Consider the following 12078-nt stretch of genomic DNA (forward strand, 5'->3'; position numbering starts at 1 on the left):
TTACATTAGCCTCAAAAAATATAAATTTTAGTGGTAGATCTTCAAAAGATGTGCAAAATCTCTTCAATGAAAATTACAAAACACTGCTGGGATAAATGAAATAAGACCTACATAAACAGAGAGGTATACTATGTTCATTGGTCTGAGAACATAATGTTAAGGTGTCATTTTCTCCAAGTTGTCCTATGGATTCAACACACTCAAAATCCCAGCAAGCTTTTAAAATTGACAATCTCTGAAGTCCATACGGAAATGCAAAGAACCTAGAATAGTTAAAACAATTTTGAAAAAGAACACAATTTGAAAAAGAACAAAGAATTCAATTTCAAACCTTATTACAAAGCTACAGTGATCCAAACAATGAGTAGCATCTAGGCAAACAAATAGATTCATGGAACAGAATAGAGAATCCAAAAATAAATGCACACATAAATGGTCAATTAATTTTGACGAAGGTGCCAAGGCAACTCAGTGGAGAAAGGTTAGTCTTTACAACAAACGGTGCTGGGACAATTGGCTATTCACCTGCAATAGTCCCAGGGGATAGGAACGTGTGTCTTCACTTCTGCTCCCATTGTTTTCATGTAATTTTCTAAATAGAAAAATTATGCATTTATAAATAAATTTCTTTTTCATGGTTGGCCAATAGCTTCAATACTGTCCCTATTCCACCCCAGGCTGCTTCCTCTCTCCCTAAAGGGGGAGCATTGGGTGGCAACTGGTGTTCTTGTTGTGTTATTCAGGCTGACTTGCATTCAAGCTCTGCTCTGCCCCTCCATGTGTCGTTGGGAGCCAGTTTCTTAATGTCCAGGATCCTCAGTGTCCTTTATGAAACAGACTAGTCCTCCTGTACAGGGGTGTGAAGGTGAGCACTCAGTAGGTGCTCCACAAGTCAGGATTTTTTCTCTCATTCCCTTGACGATCGGGTGTCTACGAAACTAGCTCCGGCCTTCTCGTCCCACTTCTTGCTCCGGGACATTTGTGCACAGCAGAGTCAAGGGAAACTTCAAGATGAAGACATCTCCCTGTTTGCAAACCCAACTCCCTTAGTCTTTACTGTGGGGGAGGAGGGGGGTGGCGAAAGCAGGGAAAAGAAGGGAACTTTAATGCCTTCTTCCCACCAAATTAGTGGGGAGGGAAGTGGGAGACACGACCCACTAAATAGGCCTGATCCCTGGCTCCTTTGTGATCCTTGGGCAGAGCTCTATTCGAAGTGATGGTTGAGCTTCGTGTATATTGTTGACTGGGGAGAGCTTTCAGGCAGGGATGACACCCAGTACAAAGGCTCCGCGGTAGAAATTGACCTTTTTGAGGAATATCTGTGAAGCTGGCATGGCTGGAGTACAGAGAAAGAGGAGTAGCTGAGGTCAGATACCACAGAGAATCACTATTGCCCACTGTGAGAAGCCCCCCCCCCGGGGGGGAAGGAAGCAGGCTCGCCAGGCATCCCAGCCCCTAAAAGTCTACTGGTCAGTCCATCCAAATGTACCTGGCTCGTGACATATGGCAGTCAGTATTGATGGACCTGAGGCACTACCACATCCTGAAGGGACTTCTGGGTCATCAAGGAAGAATTAAATGAGGTAGAATTCAGTTGGTTCATCTGTCCTCCGATTACTGAAGGGAGCTTGTGGCTAAGAGAATGGGCTCTGAGATCATACTCCCAGATCTGTAGCTCAGTCCTACCTCTTACTAGCTATGCCAAGTTACTTGGGAAAGTTACTTTTGTTTTCTGTGCCTCCCTTTCTTCATCTGTAAAACGGGTACATAGAGTGGTGGTGAAGTTTAAATGCATTATTACAGGTAACGTGCTTGGAATTGTACCAGGCACATAATAAGTGCTCAAGGAACAGTAGCTAGAATAATGGTGGACAGAATAATGCCCCCCCCCCCCAAAGATGCACATGTCCTAATCTCAGGAACCTGGATGTCACATTACATGGCAAGTGGGAATTAAGGTTGCTGAATCAGCTGGCCTTGATTCGGGGAGAGCTTGGATTATCCAGGTGAGCCCAATCTATCACAATTATCTTTACAATGAAAGGGGGAGGCAAAAGAGAAATTTGAAGATTTAACGCCGCTGCTTTTGAAGATGGAGGAAGGGGCTACTAGCCAAGCAATTTAGGTACGCCTAGAAGCTGGAAAAAGCCAGGAAATGATTCTCCCTAAAGTTCCCAGAAATACCTTGATTTTAGCCAAGTGACACTCATTCCGCACTTTGGACTTTGAGAAACGGTAAGATCATAAATTCATTATAAGTCATTAGTTTTATGGTAATTTGTTACAGACACAATTGGAAGTGAATACGGCCATTGTTATCATAGCTACAGTGATGATGATGATAATCACATAGACGTTTCCTGTGTGGCCTCACAGAGCTGGGTGGCAATGAACAGGAGGGGGTCCCAGGCCGGCCCGGGCCACTTCCCAGCAGTTGGGGCCCACACCTTCCTAAGGCTCAGCATCTTCTCTGGGCGTCACCGGGCAGAGGTGTCTGTCTGGTGGGGGGAGGGGGGCACTACCTCCCTGGGACTGGATAAATTTGAGGCTGTAAAGCCCTCATTCTGGAATTTTGAAAATTAGTCATGTGTGATATGTTCATCAGTAATAGTCTATGAATCAGAAGATTCCTAAGAATACTCCCTTCTCTCCATTTACCTTGTCCTACTTTGAAATGTGATTCATTTGGAATACTTTCTTTGCCATCTCCCTCAAAATATTCACTATTTTCAAATATTAGTTACCATTTACAGAGCATTGGCCTATAGGTTTACCTTCATTTCTTCTAATTCTCACAAGTTTTGCAAAGTGTGGGTTTTCATGTATAGCATTTTTTTCCCCAAAAAAACTGCATTTAGCAATGATGAAAATCATACAAGATGGTGAAATTTGGGGACTTCATCTTTCAAGCCCCATTACGGTAGCAATCAATTATTTGCATTTTTGTTTCTTGCCAGTCATCGTCCCTCTTACTTACCAGAATGTGCTCAATGAATATATTTTTTTCTATGAAGTAGGCATTTTACATGTTATTTTATAGATGAGGAAGCTGAGGTCAGAGGGCTTCAAAATACACCAACTCTGGAACCAGAAAGAGCCAGCTTAGAATCGGTGGTGTGCTGGTAAATGTGTAAAAGCTGGCTTCGCCATGCGGGGGACAATAGCCCTGATTTGTAGCGTTTGCCAATTTCTCTGGTGTAGACGCCCTCATCGTGGCTGATGCCATGGGCAAGCTACTCAGCCTGCTGCGCGTTAACTTCCTTTTCTGTAAAATGGATGTAACTCCAAAAACCAGGGCCGCGCCTAGTTCAGAGGCCTGTGTAAACGCTGGCACCCTTCCTTCATCCAGGAAAGAGAAATCCTCCAGAAAGAAATGTCTGGTACAGGATGTTTCAAACTGAACCACGAATCCTTACTGGGTTGTAGAATCGATTTATTTGTGGGTTGCAGCTATGGTTTTGTTTTTTTTTTTAAAGAGAAAAAAGAATAGGAAAAAAAAAATCTAGAAAAGAACAGAAAACAACTCGAGCGCAGAGGCGTGGGAAGAGTACGTGTTCTTCCCTGAAATCTTTGTTTTACTCCTACGTACGTACAGGTGTGTGTACTAGATCACGGTAAAGGTATTTTTCTGGCTGTAGGTTGAAGCCAGAACAGTTTGAATTCACTGAGTCAGTGAACCTAGCTTTCTAGAAAGCAGTGCTTTTACCTTATAGAGTGGTGAGGTGAGAGACAGGCTGGCATTTCCTTCTCGGCAGAGAAAAAGGGGGCTCCAAGGGCAGACCCTGGGTGGCCAGTGTATAATGTGTGTTTGGGGGACAGGGGGGTAGGCCCCAACACCCTTGGCCTCCGCCATGGCCAGGGTAGGCTCCAGGCAGCCCTCAGATTGCCTCACCAGCACCAGAGGAGGGAGGTAACCGTGCATGGGGGAGGAGGAGGAAGCTGCACAGGAAATCCTGGCTGCAAGCTCGCTGCTGCTGGGACCCACCACAGCAGCTACCAGACAACCAACAATAGTGCCGTTAGGTAAAAATAACCCCTGGGCTCTGTGGCTCTGCCATGCAGGGGCAGGGGCGTGCTGTCTAGAGCTGAAATGTCACCAGGCTACAGCTGGGGTCCTGCTGCTTGGCGCCAGGCTATGCCTTGATTTCCTGATTGCGAATTAGAGGGCAGTTTTCCAGGTGCAGGTCACTGGGGCTGGTGCCAGGGATGGGCCCCTTGGCCCAGGGTCCCGGCTCCCCTGCTCTCTTGCACAGGGAGGTATGCAAATGCACTCACGCTTTGACCTTACGTTCTGAATGCACCACCTCTCCCAGGTGGATTTTCATCTTAAAAGAGGGTCCCAGGAGGACCTCCCCAAAGCTCCTCTCACACAGGGGGATGTTGGGCACTGTGAGGACGGAGGCCTCCCTGGTAGCCCTCCAGGCCTCTCCTTGGCTATGGCAGGGTCTGACCCTGGGCTGAACCCAAAGCCCCTGTGTAGGCTGAAGAGAAAGGCTCCCGGGCCCCTCAGTGCCCACGCTCCGCCAGCTGTCCCTCCTCCAGCACTGAGGACTGGAGGGAGGAGGTGAAGGTCACACCAAATGTTACTTTACCACAACAAAGCCCAGGGAGGATCTGCAGCCAGCTCTGGGACACAGAGAGGGCGCCCCTGTTTGTTCTGGCCTTGAAGTGGGCTTACCGGCTGGTAATCTAGTGAGAGCCCTGCTTCTCAGCTTCCCCTGCCCATCCGAGAAGCACCCACATCTATCAAAGACTCACAGAATTCACCTGAACACTGTGCCCTCCGTTTGCAACACAAATACACACATTTGATCTTTCGTTCACCTAAGCGGCATTTTTCCAGCTGGGCACATGGGTAGAATTCAGGAGTGTGTGTGAATTTGGATGGGTTAAAAATGGCATCTATATTTTCATTAACCACCAAGTAATTTAGCATTCCCTGCTGCGAGGAAGGTAGGCAACCAGCCACAGTAGTGTCAGCACACCTTTATTGTCATCAGTAACAATCACGTGGCTTTTCATTCTCTCAGGACACCGTGGCAGCTATCATGAATTACCATCTGTAGGTATGGCCACTCAACATCACGCCTCCTGCCAGATCGAGTTAGGTAAAGCATTGATAAAGGAGGACACGTGATTTTATCACAAATGTGTTTTTAAGAAATCTTTTGATAGCTGTATTGCAGCATAATTGATTTTCTTTGCAACTCTCTGCATTTTATTTTATTCATTTAAAGCATTATTCTAAGAGGCTTAAAACTCCCTCAAGTTGCCAAAAGGATCCAGGACCCAAAAAGATTAAGAACCCCCTGAGGCACTGGTGCTGGGGCCTGAGCTGAGCTGGAGAGGAGTGTGCAAAAGTGAGGAAACCTCACCCAAACCCCAGGGGCTGGAAACCAAGAGAAAAACCCATGAGCAAACCAACAACTGCAGACTCGCCTGGGTGCTGGGCAGGCGGGGGTTACACAGACCGAGGTACACTTGGGGAATACCTGGGAAGGCCACTACCTCATTTCAGACTCTCGGGGGATGGGCAGCCACCTCTGACCAAAGAGGAGGGAGCCCATCGACCTACCCCATCCTGGGCTCCTCCTGAACATCTCAGGGACCCTGGGGGGATGGCCTGGGAGCACGCCCCTCTGCCTCTGCCTGAGACGTTTCTCAGAACTTTCGGTGCTAAAACCAGGAGTCCCGGGCAATCAGTATGGCGGTTGGTCACCCTGTTTGGACAACCGCACCCCCTTTTGACCTAGGGACTAATTCAACTGCCTGGAATTTGGGTCAGCTTATTCCCATAAGCACCTTTTCTGTCCGTTTGTCCATCTCTGTGTGTACCTCTCTGGCTCTGGCTCTCTTCCCTTCTGCCCTATTTCCCAAGTTGGTCAAAGTCCCCAGCTCCTGGCTGTCAAGTGCTTTGACTTCCAAGGGCCTGTAAAGCACCACACGCTCTTTGTTTTTAATTGAGGCATAATTTACATAAAGTGCTCAATTCCCATGTGAATAGCCCAGTGGAGGCTTACACACCCATAAAACCACCACCGAGGTCTAGATATAGAATGTTGTCACACCCCAGAAGGCTCCAGAGTGTGGCTTCACTGTCAATTACTCCTCCAAGGAGTGACCACTGCTGGGCCCCCACCACCTTCATGGAAATGGAATCACGCCCTCTGTACCGCGCAGGTACTGCCAGGGGTGCCAGTGGTGACAGCCTGGCTGGGAGGAGCCCATCTCAGTAGGATCATAAACAGGACTGGACAGAGAATGTAGGGAAACATTAGACCACGTGGCTGAAGGGAATAAATAGCCTCATTTTCAATTCAGGACTCCAGGACTCCAGGACTCTAGGACTCCTCAGAGAGGGACTAAGCTCAGGAAAACAGCCCATTTGGGGAAGCAGAATTGAGATTCAAATCCAGAATCCCAGGGCAACGACCTTCCTTTAAACCTTGCTGCCTCCTTAAACCTTGCAAAAGCCAGGGTTGAGTCCTGCCCGCTGGAGGTTTTTGCCTGGGAGAGGCTGAGTGGGCATCCTCTGTTTGCCCTGCTTCTCCTCCGCCCAGGTGCCCCTGGCGCCTGAAACTGCAGGGCTGCAGAGCTGTGGTGCTCAATGCTCGCTGCACATCAAAATCACGGGGGACCTTTAAATCATGCTCAGTGCTCAGGCCTCACCCAGACCAGTGAAATCAACGTCTCTGAGAGGAAGACCCAGGCGCCACTATTTCTTAAAACTCCACAGGCGGTTCCAACAGTCTCAGCCAAGTTTGTAAAGCAGAAGCACTTCTCAAACCTTACATGTGGGTCCATGGGGGCTCTTGTTACAAATGCAGGTGCGGGTGGGGCCTGGCATTCTGCATTTCTAACAAGCTGGTGCTGAGGCCAACCCTGCTGGTGAGGTCCAGGAAACACGCCTAGAGGAGCAAAGATATTCTGCCCCGTTCTTCCTGCCTCCCAATTCTTCTTCATATAAATTGGTATTTTGCATTGATTCATTTTCAGTTTGTCTCCTGAACATAAGGCTCACCCATCCACCCAAATAATTATATATTTACCTACCCTTCCTAGGGTAAGGGTACCATGATTTACCATGTGATCACTATGGGCCAGATGTTATCATCAACAATTTTGAGAGTAGGGAAATAAAGAGGTTTTAAAAATATGACTACATTGGGTGTGGGGGATGGAAAGAGATTAACCAAAGAGCTTATATGCATCCATGCACAGCCCATGGGCACAGACAATAGGGTGGTAAAGGCCTGGGATGGGGCGGGGGCTGGGTGGTGGGGGAGAAGAAAGGGGGAAATGGGACATCTATAATATTGTTAACAATTTAAAAATATATATGACAACATCGAGTAGAGACATAGGGAGCAGGACTAGAATACTTAATCACATCCGCTGGGGCTTCCAACAGAGATTAGAAAGAAAATAAAGGTGTACGATATTCAACAAGAAAATGGATGAGAATTTGTCATAAATGATTAAAAGCAACATTCCAAATATTTGAGAAGGCCGTTAAGTCTCCCCCAAAAGATAAACACACATCTAGACACAACAAACTAAAGTATAGAAAACCTAAGACAAGAAGGACATCCTAAAAGCAGCCAGAAAGAAAGACCATTGACTTCGGTGGAATTAACAGTAACGCGATTTCTGAAGGCCTCACCCCTCCCAAAAGGAAAACACTTTGAGATGTGACAGTCCCATTTTCATGATGAGAAACAGGAGCTCAGAGGCCCATAGTGCTGTTGGCAGCCTTAACTCCCAGGTATGAAGGCTCTCTTGGCTAAATCACCTGCCCCTCCCTATCCACCCCTCATAAAATTTGTGAGTACTGTATTAAACTTTTGGATCTAATTAAAAATTGACCTTGGAGGTCCAAATCTCACCTAGTCTTTAGTACAAACTCCTCTAGAAAAGGGTCCTTCCATCTTTCTAATCTCTGCCTCCAATCACGTGTTCACTTCTGAGCCCCCTGAGTCCTTGCCTGGCCCAGTCAGACTTTCACCAAGACTTCTTCCCAACCCCCCTTCTTTCCTCACCACTGCCACTGCCCACCCCTGCCCAGCCCACTGCCCCAGCCCAGGACTATGGCAGGGCTTCTCACCTAGAGCAGTGGTCAGCAAACTGCGGCTCGCTAGCCACATGCGGCTCTTTGGCCCCTTGAGTTTTCAGCAAAGGCCAGCTTAGGAGTACCCTAATTAAGTTAATAACAATGTACCTACCTATATAGTTTAAGTTTAAAAAATTTGGCTCTCAAAAGAAATTTCAATCGTTGTACTGTTGATATTTGCCTCTGTTGACTAACAAGTTTGCTGACCATTGACCTAGAGGGTTAGAAAGAGCTGTCCAGCTAGAATGCCCTTAAACAGCTCCCCTCAGAACACCACAGTCCCAGCTTGCCTCTCCGTCCTTTACCCAGCACCACCAGGTAGGTTGGGGTATGGGATACCCCAATAGTCCTGCCACCAATGAGAATTTCCCTATAGAGGTGAGGGCTATTTCCCCAGCATTGTCATAGCAATTTAAGAAGCCATCCTACTGTCCCTTCACCGAGGGCAGGACAGATGACAGCCGACAGCAGATAGCAGACAGCAATGATGCCCAGCAGGACTTCCCGGCTAGTTTTGCCCATTGTCATTTTCTAGCAGGTCTGTTAATAGGGACCAGCAATGAGTAGAACAGGTTCTCTTTGGAAACCTGTGTCTTTGTGGTTGGTGGGAGGGAACCATGCATGAACTCTCTGGGAGGTGTGACCAAATCACCACTGATGGGCATACAAGGCCATCATGGGCCAGCAAGGCCAGCTGTCCAGGGGGGCAGCCTTGTGTGGTAACAAGAGAATGGATTTTAGAGTTGGAAAGCCCCGAGTTCAAATCCCAATTCCCCCAGCACTCACTAACCGGCCCTATGACTTAATTCTCTGTGTTTTCATTTCCTTGCCTGTAATTTGGAGAAAGACAATAATAACTCAGTAGAGTAGTTATTGTAAAGATCAGGTATGTATCACGTGTGACATCTAGCATGCATCAGGTTTAAACAACTCTCTGCCGCCGCGAGGGTTGCAGGGACCAGTGCATGTGGAAGGGGTCAGTGAGCTGAGCCTGTGGCTCCCAGAAGGTGCTCACCAAATGTGGCCTGTCTTCTGTCCCTTTCTGGACAACCATCTCTCTAATGCAGACCAAGCCATTTCTCTGCTCTTCCTTTATCCCAGGTAACAAAGAGGTGTGTGGTGGGGCTGAGGTCAGGCTGCCAACCCCCCCTAAGGCCACCCTTCCTGGGAGCCTCCCTTGACCATTTGCAGCCTGCACCTTTGCTAAAATTCCTGGGGCCAAGGAACTTCTAACCCCATGTGTGCAGTGGTTCTCGTAGGTGAGAGAGAAGAATGTTGGCCTGTGGACTAGTTCACGGTGGCCCCAGCTCACAGGCTGCCAGGGATAATCACTGTTTATCAACTCAACTTGTTGGAAAAAATGACTACAATTACATTTTACACATCAACAGAAAGGGAAAAAAAAAAGCCCCATTGGAATATCTGAGTCACTCTTCAGAGCCTCTAAATTACCCATTCATTCGTCATGACCCTTCTCCTTCCCGCCTCCCCTCCTGTGCAGGGGAAAGTGCAGGGCACTGCACCCGGCTTTTGCCAGGTGCTTGTCAGCCTGGCCAGACGTCCCTGCAGATCACCTAAGATTTGTTTGGACCCTTTAAATAGCCGCCAAAGAATTAGTTATAAAGAGATCAGTGGGGCGTGGAGGGTCTTTTACCGGCTCAGTGCTCTGGTCTAATAGTGACTCAGGTGTATCACTTACACACAGGTACAAAAGCTGGGAGGAATCACGTGGAGAAGGAGGCTTGGGGTCAGCGTTTGTGCCAAGATGTAAACCTTCATTGTTTAAAAACCAATCGCTTCACTTAGAGAAAGGGTGAGAGGACTGAGAGGTGTCTCCTTCCCACCCCAAGCCTTGTACCTCTTCTGCCTCCAGAGGTGATCCATCTAATACATCATTTGAAACAATCCATATGCCCCCTAAAAACTGGGCATAAGTTAAACTCTGGTCTCTAAGATCACATGTAAAATGTACAGAAACAGTGATAGTAAGAGTATTTGGGGGGTCCCACACCCCTTCGAGGATCTAATGGAAGCTTTGATATAGACTTTCTCCCCATAAATACTACATATGGCACACACAGGGAGTTCACAAGTTGCCCTGAGAGGCAAGGTGTTGAGGAACCCAAATTGACCTGGACAGACACATTATCTGAAAAAACAAACAAACGAGGCGGTGAATTTGTTGTGAAGTGTCCTTCTGTTCTAGGAATCCCTCTCCGACTTTTCCCCTTTTGTGTGTTTTCTAAGACTTCTCCTCGACAAAGCAGGGCCTTTGCTTATAGAAAGAGAAGCAGCTTGGATACTGAGGCCTATGGGTACCTGTCCCAGGTCGTAACGCCCCCGGATCTCGCCTTTCAGCTCATTCAGATACCAGGACATTCTTTCCAAAGGAGGAAATCAGACCTGGTCAACCTCAGCACAAAGTGCCCACTGTCGGGGCCTGTGGCGTAGCCTGGCCTCTCCCAGGTCATTCCTTGTGCCCTGACAACAGGACTATCTCTCCACCAAGCCCATAGTCCCTGGTGCCCCAAAGGGAATGCTACTGAAGGGCAAGGCAAGACAGGTTTTCAGGATGAAAGTGCACACTGTGATCCCTAGTGCTGCCAGAGTCTTGGCTATTGTCCATTCATTCTTGGATTTGGTCATTAAATCTGTGGGCTGCAGTGGGCGGTGAGCAACAGGCCTGGGCTGGAGGAGGCTGTTTACGAAGCAGTTTTATGCCCGCCAGTCTGTCTGTGAACTTTGGACCGCTTGTCTACCGCCGCAACACCGTAATTATCAATAACGATAATAATGATTTATTTCTTACGTTTGTATGACATTTTACCTTGTGTAAAGTGCTCATGAATCTATTTTGATTGTGGTAAAATATACATAAAATATACCATTTTAACTGTTAAGGGTCCAATTCAGTGGCATTAAGTACATTTGTAATATTGTGCAACCATCATCACTATCCATTTCCAGAACTTTTTCATCATCCCACCCAGGAACTCTGAACCTCCTTGTCTCTATGAATTTGTCTGTTCTAGGTGCTTCATATAAGCGGGATCATATAACTCATATCCCTTTGTGTATGGTTTATTTCATTTAGCAAAAACGTTTTCAGATTTATCCATGTTGTAGAATTTCATTCCTCTTGATGGTTGAATAACATTCCATTGTATGTACTAGTATATGGTACTGCATTTTGTCTATTCATCGGCTGATGGACATTTGGGCTGTTTCCAGCTTTTGGCTGTTGTGAATAATGATGCTATGGATACGCGTGTGCGAATATCTGTCTGAGTCCCTCCTTTCAATTGTTTTGGGTATTCCCTAGGAGTGGATTTTCTGGGTCATATGGTGATTTTATTACATTTTTCTATTTATATTGCAAGAAACAACTCTTATTTGATTATAACCAATTAAACATGAAGATACTGAAGCTCAGAGAAGTGAAGGAAATGAAGTCACTCAGTGGAGGTTGCTACTCACCCCCACTTCACAAGACAATCATTTTACATTTCCTTCTCCAGCAAGAGAACATTTGGGAAGATGGGATATTTTTCTTGTTAATTAGTTCATTCAGCAAATCTTCATTGAGCACCTACTGTATGCTTAAGCTCTGGGGACACAGAAGTGAACAAAATAGCAGGAAGTCCCTGCCTTTGCGGAGCTAACATTCTAGAAAGAGGAGACAGAGTCCAGGCATCCTCAAACTACGGCCCGCAGGCCACATGCGGGTGTTTTTGCCGTTTTGTTTTTTTACTTCAAAATAAGATATGTGCAGTGTGCATAGGAATTTGTTCATAGTTTTTTTTTTTTTTTTAAACTATAGTCCGGCCCTCCAACGGTCTGAGGGACAGTGAACTGGGCCCCCTGTTTAAAAAGTCTGAGGACCCCTGAGACAGACAATCAAATAAATAAGTAACAAAATGTCTGGTGGGCCTGAGAGTGATGTGTAATGGGAGAGAATGAAGCAGGGG

Source organism: Eptesicus fuscus, chromosome 16 (genome assembly GCF_027574615.1).
Source record: "Eptesicus fuscus isolate TK198812 chromosome 16, DD_ASM_mEF_20220401, whole genome shotgun sequence".
NCBI lineage: Eukaryota > Metazoa > Chordata > Mammalia > Chiroptera > Vespertilionidae > Eptesicus > Eptesicus fuscus.